The 16396-nt window shown below is 39.9% G+C and overlaps 1 protein-coding gene across 2 annotated transcripts in view; it reads right to left on the reverse strand.

The window, feature by feature from the left end:
- Positions 1-16396, reverse strand: part of LOC109062990 (gastrula zinc finger protein XlCGF7.1-like) — a 972510-nt gene that overhangs the window by 187707 nt on the left and 768407 nt on the right. The window lies entirely within an intron of this gene.

A 16396-nucleotide genomic window follows, 5' to 3' on the forward strand; every position in this document is an offset into this window, starting at 1 on the left:
GTGTACATAAGTCTTTCATAGTAAGCCTACATTAAGCTTTTTTTAAATGTAATAACTGTTAACACGTAAATTGCATGTTAACACGTACCTACATTTTTTGGACATTAGCACCGCCAACTGGTTTAGTGCTCGTTCAAACACAGAGAACCTAACTAGATTTAGCTTGTAAATACCAGTTTTTAATGTGAAAATACATGTTGAACAATGTAATTTTTCGGAATATAGGCTACAACTAGGCCTACATATAATAACTACAGCATGTTTTAAATGGGCCTATTTAGACAGTTCAAGCCCTGAAAGTCATGACCATTTTCACAATCACAATAGAAGTTGTGTAAGGATAATTACACATTTCCTTCAAATAGTATTTTCATGTACACTCCTACTGTAGCATATTTCTAAAGCATCTTTTTTATAATTTAACCACTATGCATTATTTGTTAGAGAGCCCCTTCTGATAACACATTAAGCCTTATGAATCTGAGATTGTTCAGTGTTTTTCGAAGTATATATATTATATATATTATATATATATATATATATATATATATATATATATATATATACACTTCACACACACACTACACTTACCACATTATATTACATTACACATACTGATACTGAGATAAGGTACACCTGTGCAGCACTTTTAGCCTTCCTTGTATTTATGAAAATACATGTTTTTCAGAAAGTTTTTGATTAAGGGTTTTGATATACAAGTTTTACCCCTCTACCCCGAAGAATTACATACAATACAATACAAACAATGCAGCAAATATTTACTTTTTATATACCAATTTCTGAACTTAATTGACCATTTATTTACATCTGCTGCCTAGAAATTTTTTTCTACATCACAAAATATATACTTACCCGTGCATTATGAAAATCATTATTAATGTTGAATCCATAGTTCTTCTCAAAATCTCCACAGGCCTCTTACATTGTTGGTGGTGTTGTTTAACAATGACATGCTCTTATTCCATTGAAAACCATTTTCTCGTAATAGCGAGATCTTATGTCCTTAAAATACATTTTTTTTCTCTTAATAACAAGATGCAACATATTTTCTTGGCCTTATAAGGACATGTGTAGTCATGTACAAAATATGCCTTTATCCACATAAAATAGCCTATCACACATTTATCAAACTTCTACATTTAAAAATCTTAAGCAAATAGTAGCAGCCCCCAATCAGAGGCGAACCCCAGGCAAAATGAATCAGTGAGGCCCTTTTTTTAAATATATTTTATATAGGCCTATACGTTTTTTTTAAATATAATATATGAATATAATAATATTTATTTTTTGTTAATAGGCTATATCATCATAGATATAATTAAACAAAAAGTAGTCAGAACAGAACATAGCCTGAGTTATTTTTTACAACATTGTGTTATTATTTATTTTATTAACGAAATATCAGTCTTCATCTTTATAACAGAAGATGCAATAAAATACAAAAATCTTCAAGATACAGCCCACAATCTTTACATGTATAATGGATTGTCACCTTATAAACAGTCCTTTGTGTGGTGGAATAAGCAATGCTTACAGAAATATGTTAGCATCTTAACTGAAACTTTATTTTGTTATTTTATTAGTTCATTAACTAATTATGCTAACTCAGTTTAATGTAAGAGCTGGGAACTAAATTAGGCTACTAATTAAATAATTCAGTTATTAAATGTAGGCTATTGATTAGAGTTGCCATAGACTGAATATTTTTCCTAGTAGGCTAGTCATTCAAGCAAGGACTAATCGCACGCATAGGCCTACATATTACCGGCAAAAGTAGGCTAATGATAATAAATGTGTATGAAAAAATAACATAGCATTTTAATTGTTTATTAGTGTGTATTCTAAATCAGTGTAGGCTGCAAATTTATCTCCATGTAATCGCTGTAAAGTAGGCTAGATGCGCATTTCATACGGACAGGATTACATAATCAGATGGTATAGTATAGCCATTCCACCGAAAGGGTGCATTTTTCTGTCCCCAGGACATTATATATATATAAATTGCATGAAAATTAACTCTAAAAATACATTTTATTATTAAGCTAAATGTCCTGCTTATAAGCTAACCACAAATTTAAAATGTATAATTAAAAACATTAATAAAAACTACATAGAACACAAAAAAATTGCATTTTTCTGCATGTCCCCCCACTCTCTGTCTCTAAACTTTACCATGAAATATAAGTCAAGTCAAGTCAAGTCAAGTCACTTTATTGTCACATCACCACAGCACATGTGCCTTGGTGAGTGAAATTCTTGGGAGCGTGCACCAGAAATTGCAGAAACAGTTAACATATAACCATACAGACTTCAACAGGTGAAAATATGCAATATGCACATACATATAGTCAGTACACACCAGTGTACTATTGGACATACTTACAGTTAGCACTACACATTTTTACGCAATATGTACATACATACAGTTAGCACTACACATTATACACTATACACAGAATGTACACATTCTAAATTATGTAGACATATATACGCATGAAAATATGCTAAGTGTACGTGGGCTGGATACAGAAATGTTATGGATGTGCATTGGATGGAATCCAGTGGTAGCAGGTAGATTATTGTGTTAAATAGTTCGGTGTTGAACTGTCAAAGTTAAAGTGCAGTGTGTGGCATACCATATTGTGGAGTATGCTGTAGGGTGTATTAGTTCAGACTGTTCATAAGTCGGATAGCCTGAGGGAAAAAGCTATCCCTCAGTCGGCTAGTGCGGCTTCGGATGCTGCGGAGACGTCTTCCTGAGGGCAGCAGAGAGAGCAGTCTGTGGGGAAGGATGGCTGGAGTCACTGATGATCCTCCGGGATTTCCTTATACACCGCCTGGTGTAGATGTCCTGGAGGGAGGGAAGCTCACCTCCAACAATGTGGCTGGGCAGTTCGCACGACCCCTTTTCAGAGCTTTGCGGTTGCCAGCGGTGCTGTTTCCAAACCAGGCAGTGATGCAGCCCGTCAGGATGCTCTCTATAGTGCAGGTGTAGAACGATCTGAGGATGCTGGGGCTCATTCCAAACTTCCTCAGCCGTCTCAGGAAGAAGAGGCGTTGATGTGCCTTCTTCAGCACTGCATCAGTGTGTGTAGATCCAGGTGAGATCCTCACTGATGTTAACACCGAGGAACTTGAAGCTGCTTACCCCGCTCCACAGGTGTCTTGTCGATGGTGATGGGTGTGTGTTCTCTGCTCTGTCTCCTGAAATCCACCACCAGCTCCTTGGTCTTGTCGATGTTGAGTGAGAGGTGGTTGTCCTGACACCATTTAGTCAGGGTGCTCACCTCCTCTCTGTAGGCCGTCTTATCGTTGTCGGTGATCAGGCCTATCACCGTTGTGTCATCAGCGAATTTGATGATGACGTTGGAGCTGTGTGTGGCTGTACAGTCATGTGTGTACAGGGAGTACAGGAGCGGGCTGAGGACACAGCCCTGAGGAGCACCAGTGTTGAGGGTCAGCGGGGATGAAGTGTTTTTGCCCATTCTGACCACCTGGCTTCTGCCTGTTAGGAAGTCCAGGATCCAGCTGCACAGAGATCTGTTTAGTCCCAGAGTCTGGAGCTTCGCAACAAGTGTGGCAGGCACTATGGTGTTAAATGCTGAGCTGTAGTCCACAAACAGCATTCTCGCATAGGTTGTTCTTATTTTCCAGGTGGGAGAGAGCAGTGTGTAGAGTGAAAGCAATAGCATCGTCTGTAGAACGGTTGCTACGATATGCAAATTGTAGCGGATCCAGTGAGGCAGGCAGCACAGAGCAGATGTAGTCTCTGACGAGTCTCTCAAAACACTTTCTGAAGATGGGTGTGAGAGCAACAGGCCTCCAGTCATTCAAGCATGTGATTTTATTTTTCTTTGGTATGGGCACAATGGTGGATTTTTTGAAGCACGAGGGAACCACAGAGAGAGAGAGGGAGAGGTTGAAAAATGTCTGTAAAAACACCGGCTAGCTGGAATGCGCATGCTCGGAGCACACGGCCTGGGATGCCATCAGGACCCGCTGCCTTGCGGATATTCACCCGTCGGAAGGATCGGGTTACATCCGCGACAGAGACGGAGAGTGCACTCACATCTTCTGCAGCAGCTGCGGGAGCGCTCTCTGTGTGGGCGGTGTTGTGAGCCTCGAAACGAGCATAAAAGTTATTGAGCTCGTCCGGTAGAGAGGCGGCAATGGTTCACAGTAGCTGGTTTGTTCCCTTTAAAGTCTGTGATTTTATTGATTCCCTGCCACATGCCTCTTGCATCGCTGGTGTTGAATTGTTCTTCAACTTTGTTTTTGTATTGTTTTTTTTTTTGTGGCTTTGATGGATTTCCTGAGATTGTAACTGGCTTGTTTGCGATCATCAGCGTTTCCGGATTTAAAAGCGGATGTCCGCGCTGACAAGGCTGCTCGAACATCGTTATTAATCCACGGTTTTTGGTTGGGGTAGATGTGGATTGTTTTTGTCGGCACTACATCTTCTACACACTTCCTGATGAAACACGTTACAGTTTCTGAGTACGCCTCTATGTCGTCATCAGACGCTGCCCGGAACATGTCCCAGTCCACGTGATCAAAACAGTCTTGTAGTATAGCGTCTGATTGGTCCGACCAGCACTGAATTGTCCTGAGGGCGGGTGCTTCCCGTTTCAGTTTCTGCCTATAAGCAGAAACTGAAACGGGAAACTATAAGCAGAAACTTTAAACATTATAATGATTAAAATGCTTCAGAAATCTTAATTTGGGCATAATTGAGTGGAAAGAATAATATGAATGAAAAGATGTTTTGAAATTTATAGAACTTGCCACTTTAACACTAGAACTACTGGAATTGTATAATGAGCGGGCATCTGATCATTCATGTAGACCGTATACCAAATGTCATTTTTGTTATGTCATATATTAAGCTATTGAGGTTTTGTCTTTAGACCCATACAACAACATTCTTGTAATAGGCTATGATATATTACGGTCGGTGGTTATAGTCCGTGTCTTATGTATCTTTCTGTTTCCCTTGTTTACTCTGGAGTCGCTCTACCTCTATGAGCGTGCAGCTCTCTTTCTCATAGGTTGACGGCGGCAATGAGGAGAAGAAACGAGAGAGAGATAGACTGCGTTCCAGATAGAGAAGCAGCGTCTTTAAGTTCTGTGTTACGTTTGTTTTTTTATGCTTTATGAATTATTTTCCTCATAGCCTAGTTTTTGCTATGTTAGATTATTCCCACCAAGCTTATTCAGTGTCATTAGATTTTGTTTAGGGAGAGCGTGGCACAACCTAACACATTTTGGTTTTGGCTCAATTATTAAAAAAATTAACAAGTTAGATTAATTCTCTTTTTTACACAAGCAACATACCAATCTCTGCTACAAATGAACACTTAAAGTTTTTTCTAGGACCTAACCATTAGCGTAGCCTACAGTTGCACGGAAAGTGACAGAAGTGCAAATGTTACAACCTACCTCATATGCAGGGTTACTTGTAACACTTTTGTGTAACACACATAATTCATTACTATTTTGTCTGTATAGTTTGATATTGTTTGTGCATCTAGATAGATATCCATACATCCATCCCTCATCCAGTCATCCTTATGGATCAATAAAATGTAAGTGCTGCACAGTTTTGCAATAAATAAATAAAATCATCAAATATTGCAATTGCAATTGAATTATTTTGTGTAAAACTATTATTAATAATAATAATATTACCTTCCCCTTTTAAAATAATTTGGAAGAGCTATGTATTATAGGCTATATATTGAAGTAAGTGTGAACACATTTGTGTCGTTGTGTGTAAACGATGACAACTGTGCTGTAGTTGCGTTTAACTTTCGCCCACCTGTTTAGCATTTTGAAAGCGCATCACAGTTTGAAATAGAGTTTTTGAAAAAGAGTGCATGAGATTGGCAAACAGTTTTTTAACTACTTAAATCTGTTTAATGTTTTACAGAAAGAGTGATTTATCGGTTTATTAACGTTATTGTTAAGCACAATTCACACCCAACGATAATTCGTGAGAGAGAGAGAGAGAGAGACAGAGAGAGAGACACGTGCACTCTCACCGTCTTTAAACATCTATATGTTTCAAACTAAGCACATAATCTTAATCAAATGACAGTGCACAATGGCAAAAGGTCAGAAGATCAAAGTTTCTCGTGGAGCACTCGTTAACAAAAGCTGTATTTGGTACTTAAATGCACTGTGAACTAACATAAACAATGAACAGGTGCATTTTTATTAACTAAGATTAACAAAGATTTATAAATAGCCTACAGTAATAAATGTATTGTTCATTGTAGTTCATGTTAGTTAGCAAATATATTTGTGTTAAAATTAAATAATTTGTTTTAAAAAAATTAAATAATTTGTTTAAAAAAATTAAATAATTTGCTTTGAAAATCTCTTAAAATTAGTGTGCTTACCCAATTTTTTAATGGTTAGCAAGATTTAGCCTTAATAAATGTCAGTATTGTTATTTTAATCAATTATATATGGTAAAAAATTAGACTATTAGTCAAAATAAACTTATATTGTTAAAATGGTTATTGCTCCGCAGTTCAGTTATATACAGGGGTTAAAGTGGAAAAAAAATCCTTAGCCTGAACTTTTTTCTTTGGGGGGGGGGGGGGGGTTTGGGGGGGGGGGGGGGGGGGGGTTAATAACAAAAATACAGTAACGAGCTTAAAGTGCTTAAAAAACTGGTAAACTGAGACTGAGATAGAGATGACTCACTTCAATGATTATGCTTTGCACCATTTATTTAAAGTACTATGTCAAATAAAGTGTTTTCTTCTAAACAATAACAAGTGCTTAAAGTGCTTAAATAACAAGTGACAAATAACTAAAGAACTGAACTGCTAAACTGAAGAATAGAAGTGAAATCAAGGCCATTATCATGAGGGCCTTGGCAGCATTGGAAACCATGTGCACGGTCTCTCCAGATACGTCAAGGAGGTATGGGTTCTCCTTCCTTGCTTGAGTTTCAAGGCCAGAGTTTTTTCCTCTCATGACTGCATAGTTGTCAAGGAGGATGCTGGTAACTTGTCTCCACTCAAGACCATAAGTCTGCATGACATCTTTAAGTTCCAGCATAAGGTTTGGGGCATTGGCAATGTTGACTTCTCTGCTTGCCAGGTGTTGTGTTATTACTCTGTTGCTTTCATTATCAAAAAAGCGAACAAGCACATTGAGTATTTTATCCATATTCAAGGTTGTTGCTTCATCAACATTGAGTGAGAACGTGCATTTTTTTAGCTTCTCAGACAAACATTTTTTGAACTGTAGTGCAATGCCATGAGTGTTCATGTATCTCGCATGTTGATTTGAAACCGACAGGCTAGTTAACGCTTTTTGTTGTCTTCTGCCAATTTTTCTACACAGGGTGACCAGTGGCTGCAAAATTCTGAATGACAAATCATGTTCTGCTATAAAATGTGCACAAACATATTTTTAAATCGCAGACACGGTCAGTCATAGACAACGGTGTGTCAGCTGTAACAGTTGCTCCCGGCATCGTTGTGGTAAGTTTGAGTGCACGGGCAGCGGCTCTATGACCGGAGTTACTGTGCTATTTACATGCAGGAATAAAAAGGTTCTTGATTGGAAGAGGGAAGAGTGGCATGTGAAATTTTCTTTTGATTTACACACTTTATATATTGTAAAAAATCTTTTCAACCTCTCTTGTAAATATTGCTATCTTTATTCATACTTAACTCTTGTAAATGTTTCATAATTTTCAATATTTTTTTTTTTGTTCAAGTTTAGATTGTTATAGTTTTCTTGTTTTCAAATGATAAATGGAGCTTGCCTCCAAAAGGAATCCCTGTCTCGTTGCTGCATTCTCATTACACTGTACCACAACACTTGTCTAATCACAAATAACTTTTTTTACTATACTATTGTGAGTGTATTTGCAATAGGATATAATTACAAATGAATGTACAAATGTTTGCCATAAGTATTCTAGTCTTAACATATAAATAATATTTTTATTTTAACAAATACAAATTATGATTTACTATGTTGTGCACAAAATAACACACCAAAACCTTTGGTCATTGTATAAAAGTATGAAGAAGTATCATACAGCTCTGGGTATGCACATACAGCGATGATAAGTGTGTCCTCCATTGTTTTTTCGGATTTTCCCTCCGCTTGCTACTTCGTAATCACGTCACTACTAGAGCAAGCTCCTGATTGGTTATGGCGGCGCAAAATTTCGCCAAAGTTCAGATTTTTCAACTTGCGCGTTTCGCGTGTCAAAACGCCCGAAACGCTCAATTCGCGCCGCCTCATTCGCGCGAAACGCGCCGCAGGTTTTCTTTTCGCGTCTTTGCATTGACTTAATGTTGAAATCACTCGCGCCAGACGCTCTATTCGCGTCTGATGTGAACGCACCATTAATCATGACGAGCAAGCACGACTTTCTTATCGCTGCTGCCTTACAGTAGCTTCCTCGAGCAAATCGTGCAGAAACAAGCCCCGGGCTCTCTCAGTTTTCTTGCACCAACTGCCAAAAGGCTCGCCATCTCTATTTTCTTCAATCCACGCCCAGCGCCATTTTATTTTTGAGCCCTTTATCTATTGCTAGGACATCATCCCCAGGCTTCATAAACTTGCGCTCTATTTTTTTTTTTTCCGACAACGCTAACGTGACATTGACGTATGGGTGTCAATCATACGGTGTTACAAGGACCCGCCCTTCTCTGCTTCTGATAGGCTTGTAACGTTAGTTACAACAACTAAGTAGAAACAAATTGGCTCGAAAATATTAATCCGCACGCGCAGGCTCTCAAACATTTTTTTTTTTCCTCACGGCCACACGCCGGAGATCCGGCACGGTGCCGGAATACTTTCAGCCCTGCACTTGATTGTAGCTATTGACTTACACATTAGAAAAAAAAATACTATGGAAGTCAATGTGGACAAGAAACTGTTATTCAAAATATCTTATTTTGTGTTTGTACATTTTCAAATGTAACAGGAGATAAAAAGGAGACAGATGGAAGAGTGTGAAAGGCGACGCAGAAAGGTATGTTCAAATATGATGTCGTCAAAAATGTAACTAAAAATGGTTACATTTTTAAAAAGGCAATAGATGATCACCGGAGGCATATATCAGCAATTGTTGAGCCGGCTGATGGTCATATGATACAATTTAAATACCCAGATGGGAGAATCCTTAAGAGGAGATTCAATGTCTCTCAGTCATTTCAGGTTAATTGCTATTTAATTATCTACTTTTTACTTTTTTTAATTTGTTGAAGAAAGTTGTTTCAATTACTGATAATTTATTTTGCTTCTGACAGGACCTGGTTGCAGTTGCTGTTGTTGATGACATGGCAAGTAAAGTGTTCTCAGTGCAGTTGTCACTCTCACCAACTCCGTTATAGAGCAATCTAGTCTCTGGAAGATCATGGCATAGATGGGCCTTCCACTCTTTTATGTGTCGTGGTTTATCTTTGGATGAGGTACAGGTAAGGACATGTGATACATGTGTGTTTATATTAGGTGATTACTACAAATAGTATTTATCTGTGCATCATATATATATATATATATATATATATATATATATTGTATAACTATATATATGTATAAGTATGTAACGTGATGAATGTGTTATCATTTCAGGAATTGCTTACAAATACAGACATCTCATCGACTGGATATTTACACCCGTCATTTCACCCCCACGGCCCATCATTTCTCCCCCAAGCTCCGCCATGTCTCTCTTGTCACCTTGCATACCTGAAGAGTGAGTAGTGAATGCTTACTTCAGAGACAATACTGCTCTTAAGCAATTAAAAACACAACATGCTTGCATTTGTAGGTCAATATTTATTCTGCCAAGTAACTTGTAAGAAAAGAAAAAAACAATGAGGAGAAATTATCTTGTTTTGTAGATGCACCAGTCTTTATTCGGGTGAAAAGTAGCATCCAAATGTTATACAACATGTTTAATTTTTAAGTTTAATTTTCTTGTGTGGCAGATGCATCAATCAGTCTTTATTCCAGCTAAGAGACGTAATGAAGCTTGTAAAGCATTCAGATTCAGGGTGTGGAGCTTGTTTTTACCATAAAATTTCTTAATTTCTTACAGCAGTAGCGTGATTTTAATAAGTGTTGTGCTTGTGAAATGGATTTTATAGTGCATGCAAAGTTAAAAATATCTTAAATTGTGTTAATATTAAATTATTCTCAAAGAATTGCACATTGGAACCCAGATGTCATTGAGTGGTCAAATTGGTTTAAAAAATTTTACTCTGTGATATATTTACACAAAATATTTTTCCAACTACCATCTTTACTTTAGGTTCAAAGAAGGTCTAAATGCCCTTGGGCTCCTAGATGAGCTTGTGGCTCACCCAACAGTTTTTCAAGAACAATTCCTGAAAACTGATGCCCAAATTACTGCTGCTGGCATTGTGGAGCTGTTCAAGCCACAATTCAGCTCACCAAGAGGCTCCCATAAAAGGAGACAAGAGACCAGGGACCGTTGCATTCTGGCGGGACTGGTTTCTGGAGATGGAGGGTAAGACAGTTTTCAAACTCAGAACCACAAAAATCAATTTGAAATTATTACTTGTTAACGAAGTAATGGAGTTGCACAATTAATCATTAAAAGATTGCGATCTCGCTTCAAACACCCACAAAAATATCATACCTATTTAAGACAGATTTGTCTGTCTGTTTAACCTTGGGCAAGTACAGTCGATCACAGCGAACAGCTGCCGCTGACCCAGAGAGTCATAGATATGAAAAAGCTTCACAAATTGTATTTTTTTCAACCACACCGTATCATTATTTTTGTTAAAATTATTCAAATTAACATAGATAATCAAAGAAACTGCGATACAAGTTTTTTAGTTTGGATAACAGTGATAAAAATAATAGAGTAAATCACTTTTTGAAAGTAACTTCAAATAAAGGTGCTTCAAATAAAGATTGTATCAATTACGTTAGACCAGCGGACAAGCAACTGTTTAATGTATTTGTCATTGTATCATTAATGCAAGAGACTAGTTCCCTCCTCTGCGCCGTGGCCCCGGCAGTCCACAAGCTCCGCCTGGCTCCCTTGTCCCTTCGGCTCCGCCTTGCTCTGGTGTCGACCATCCTACGCCTCGGGACTCCACTCCTCTGACCTCATCCCTCCATCCCTCTGGCTCTGTCAGGCTCCTTCTTTCCCCTCGGCTCCACCTCAGTCCTCTGTCGCTCTGGCTCCACTGCGGCTTTCTGGATCCACATCTCTGTGTCGTCGCCAGAGCCATCATTTCTGTGTATGGGTTGCTGGTACTATCGGTCTCTCTGGCTCTTCAGCTCTCCGTCTCAGGCTCCTCCACCTGCTCTGCCCGCTGTTGCTCGGCCCCCTGGAGTTCGGCGGCCATTCCTCTTCCATGGCCCCTTCCACCGTTGGCTCCACCTTGGGCTGTTATGGCTGTGGCCTGGGTCCTGCTGGGCTCCTCCTGTCTCCTCCCTCCATCGTCTCCTCCCTGGCTCCTTCCTCCGTGGTCTCTGTCTGCTGGACCCCTCCCAGGAGTTTGTCCTCCCCCGGAACCTCCTCCCAAGTTCCCACCCATGCCTCCCTCTGTTTTATACGGTGCTAGGATGCACCTTACGGGAGAGGGGCGTATTGTCACACCCCTGGATTCATTTAGTTTGTTTTTGCCCCATGACCCAGTTTCTGTCTCCCGTGTTTGGTTTGATTAGTTCCCAGATGTGTCTAGTTTCTTCCCCATGTGTTCCATGCCCCTGTTAATTGTCATTCCACTCACCTGTGTTTCCCCAATTATCCTGTCTTTTAAAGGTCCTAGTCTGTTCAGTCTGTGTTTGTCGGGTCTACAAGTTACATACGTGTGTCTTCCTCCTGTTTCCACATTGGATTAACCCCAGTGTTGGATTAATAGTCTAATTTCGCTTATCCTCGGCTCTGTGTTCCTTCTGGCAGTGTATTGTGACAGTCTCAGCACCATTGTAATACACCTGGAAAGAAGTGTAATATAGTTAGGAAATAATGCTGATGTGAGGGCTTTTGGTCTTCATACAAATCAAATATAATAAAATATATTACAACAGTTCAAATGTTGCTTTGGTGTAATTTGAATGAGAGCGGTTGGTCTAACAATATCTTTTTCCTGACATCCTTTCAGAACGGCATATCTGTGCTCTATTCTTGTTGACCACAGGTACAGCCTGCACTCAGGACTGTTATGCATGCACTGCACGCATGAACCAGTGCTTTCTGCGTGACACATTGTACATGTGGGGTCAGCATGTGCATAAGTGTTCAGTGACAGAGCAGAATAAGGATGGAGCAAAGTGTGGATGTGCTAAATATATATTGCCTATAATAATTGACAGATGTTGTATTTATTTTCTGTGACACTTTTCTTACCAATTTAGTATTTTGACAAGACTAATAAAAATAGCTAATGGGCTATTGTCACAGTCACGGACTTTCTGTTCCTTTTGTGTTATCCCTATTTGGTCATGTTCCGTTCCTCGTTTTGTTAATTGATTACTCCCCACCTGTTTCCACTCCTCTGATTACTTTCCTGGTGTTTAAAAGCCCTGTTTGTTTACTTCCTCCTTGTCCGCTATTGTTGAGGTTTACGTTGATTCTTAATGTTATTTACTATTGGATGTGCCCTTTTCTCTCCCGTGGATCATTAAAAGCCTTTTTGTTATATCCTTTGTGCGCCTTGATTAACCCACCAGCAGCAGTAACAGCTATATTAGTACTTTTTTTTTGTTTTTTTTCCTTCTCTGCAACACTTTTTCCTATTGTGTTGACAGCAAAATGTTAAAGGAATTGTATCCTGACAAGATTAACAAAAATGATTAAATACACATTTTGTACAACATTAATGTCACACCCAGGGGCTGGCTATGCTTTGACTAAGCCACACCCCTTCTCAACTTCCACCTCGAGGAGGTCCCCAAAGCCAACCCAATGGCCAAACAACACGAGAACAAGTAAGTGATAAAAAACAATCTTTATTTAAATATTTAAAAATAGCTTGGGGAATAGGGAAAGGGCAATTAAAACTAAACTCTGACTCGGCCCTCCAGATGGGCTATGGCCGGGAAGAGGTCAGGGAGCAAAGGGGGCCACGGGGATCCGGGCGTGGGACTCGGGCACCGGCCTGAGTCTTAGGTATCCGTAGAGCCCCTCCTTCTTCCTCCTCTTCGCTGAATACAGCTCACGGTAAGTACTGGTTCACACAGTTCGTTCTCGAGGTGCTCACTCTCTTTCTCTTCCTCCACAGGCAACGGCTGGGACACACAGGCACAGTTAGTTCAGCTTGGTTTTGCTCTCACCTCTTCGCTGATTACAGCTCACAGTAAGTACTGGTTCACACAGTTCGTTCCTTGGGTGCTCACTCGCTTTCTCTTTCTCCACAGGCAGCGGCGTAAGTACAGGTTTCCTCGGTCTCTCCTCGTGTTACACACTCTCTCTCTCCCTTTTCTCTCCACAGGTATCAACTTAGGCACAATAGCACAGTTAGTTTGCTTTGAATGGCTCTCACCTCTGGGCTGGACACAGCGTACTGTAAGTACAGGGTTCGTTCTATTCCTCCTCGTGTTATTCACTCTCTCTCCTTTTCTCTCCACAGGTATCAACTTGGGCACAATAACACAGTTAGTTTGCTTTGAATGGCTCTCACCTCTGGGCTGGACACAGCGTACTGTAAGTACAGGGTTCGCTCTATTCCTCCTCGTGTTATTCCCTCTCTCTCCTTTTCTCTCCACAGATATCAACTTGGGCACAATAGCACAGTTAGTTTGCTTTGAATGGCTCTCACCTCTGGGCTGAACACAGCGTACTGTAAGTACAGGTTTCATCTGTTTTCTCCTTGTGTTACTCACTCTCTCTTTCCTTTTCTCTCCACAGGTATCAACTTGGGCACACTAGCACAGTTAGTTTGCTTTGAATGGCTCTCACCTCTGGGCTGAACACAGCGTACTGTAAGTACAGGTTTCCTCTGTTTCTCCTTGTGTTACTCACTCTCTCTTTCCTTTTTCTCTCCACAGGTATCAACTTGGGCACAATAGCACAGTTAGTTTGCTTTGAATGGCTCTCACCTCTGGGCTGGACACAGCGTACTGTAAGTACAGGGTTCGCTCTATTCCTCCTCGTGTGTTATTCCCTCTCTCTCCTTTTCTCTCCACAGATATCAACTTGGGCACAATAGCACAGTTAGTTTGCTTTTGAATGGCTCTCACCTCTGGGCTGAACACAGCGTACTGTAAGTACAGGTTCCCTCTGGTTCTCCTTGTGTTACTCACTCTCTCTCCTTCCTTTCCTCTCCACAGGTATCAACTTGGACACAAGCACAGTTACTCTGCTTTGGATGGCTTTCACCTCTGGGCTGGACACAGCGTACCGTGCTATCTCCGGAGATCTGAAGCACGCTCACAACATATACTGTACTGAACTAGGCTAGGACCAGCCAGTCCCTCCTTGTCCCTCCCGCGACGAAGTGCGTGAAGGCGGGGGTTTTATCTGACAGGACACACGGCAATACACAGCAGCCCACAGCAATATACAACACCACGTCAAAATTATAGGTTTTCACAGCACGAAGACTCACCCACCCACACTCAGTGTACGAGAAGGACACCCGTCTTCCTTCACTTCGCTTGGTTCGGATCTGGCGATGAATATATGCGGCCTAGCTAGTGATGTCGTCGTTGTGACTACTTCAATAAGTATTCCTTCGGCTCTCCCACCACGCTATATTAGGGGTAGGGCCGCCCTCCTCCTCCTGGAGAGATCTACACAACGCGCCAGGTCAATACACAGGGCACTTTCGACTGGCTCTTAGTACTCACATCAATGCCGCTTCCAATCCCTTTTTTCACGTCGTCTCAGTTCGCCGTATAATCCGTTCACTTCTCAACCTTTAAGGTTCGCGATGTCTTCACAATCATACAATTCCAGCCTGAGGGAGAGAGAGAGTTAGACAGCCACCAGCAGCGCACCAAGACGGGCACAACACAGTGCTTCACACACACCAGAAAGAGCGCCCAGACTGTGAAATAACTTGGCCTTAAGTACTGCCTTGTCCCAGCGTATCCTCCAATCACCAACCGCTGTCCCTAACTAGGCACAGGTGCATCGAATTCCCTGATTTTCCCTTCTTACGGCGCTACCGGAAATTCCGGTGTTCTGTTTTTCCGGTCCGGGCGGAAACACTTCCGGGCGGAACCAAACTTCCCGAATTTTGGTTCCGCCTCTAAAGATCGTCACCTTGTGACAAATACACATGTATAATTCATAAATCTTTAATGCATTTCTATTAAATTATTAGTTTTATTGTTAACTGAGGCAAAGATTTACCTCAACTTCTGCAACATAAGCAATTTTTGTATGGACAATTTTCACTCATATTACTGAAATGGTCTGCCATCCATTTTTGTGCTATAACATATATAACCATGATTTATAATGATGTAAATTATTAAATAGTAGACCAATAATTGGCTGAATGACACATAATTTGCTACTGTCAGATTTCCATGCTTTCAAAGGCCTCACTCAAGCAAAGTAAAAGCTGAATGAGAGTTTTTATATCTCCAATTTCTCAATAAGATACAGCATTGTCACTGGGTGTCATTTTAAAGCAGAGATTATCAACTTTATAATGATGTAAATTATTAAATAGTAGACCAATAATTGGCTGAATGACACATAATTGTCAACACATAATAATAAACACTGTTCATATACTACAGAGTAAGATTAAATTAATTTACATTAAACCAGAAAATATGGAGAGGCAATCTAATATAGCCCTTTGTTTATGGTGTTTTTTGACTTCAACTGTATGGTACATAACGTGATAACTGTTCGCTATTTAAGTTTGTACATTAGCATGGACTCACTAACTTAACACTAACGTAAGCTAGTTTTAGCCAGAGATACCTTGTTGAAGCACAAGATGACGTTAACATTCTGCTTGATCAGATGAAAAGTTTAACTTAGTGTGTGGGTATGACAACCATAAAAATTAACAATTTTTGTCTTTATTGTGATTGGGGTTGACTGTTAGGGACATTTTTATATAAAATACTCACAAATTCTGGAACATTTTATCCTACATTTATACATTTACACCCAGAGTTTCAGCCTCTGTCGTTGTTACTGGTGGGAATGTGCAGACTGAATTGTGTTCACCTGTCACAACATGAGGGACCTTTCCCAGTCCATCTCCTGCACACTTTACTAATGCTTTTTTTATTTAGCGTATTACTCTTTACATTTATTTACTTCTACTTTGTGTACCTGTTATATTTTATGCTTAAATTACTGTTCTTTTCTTTATATTATTTTGCAACTGTTTTTGATTGTATGCAAATGTATGCGGAATGTAACAAAATATTTGTTCATGGC

Source organism: Cyprinus carpio, chromosome A4, assembly GCF_018340385.1.
Source record: "Cyprinus carpio isolate SPL01 chromosome A4, ASM1834038v1, whole genome shotgun sequence".
In the NCBI taxonomy this organism is placed as follows: Eukaryota; Metazoa; Chordata; class Actinopteri; order Cypriniformes; family Cyprinidae; genus Cyprinus; species Cyprinus carpio.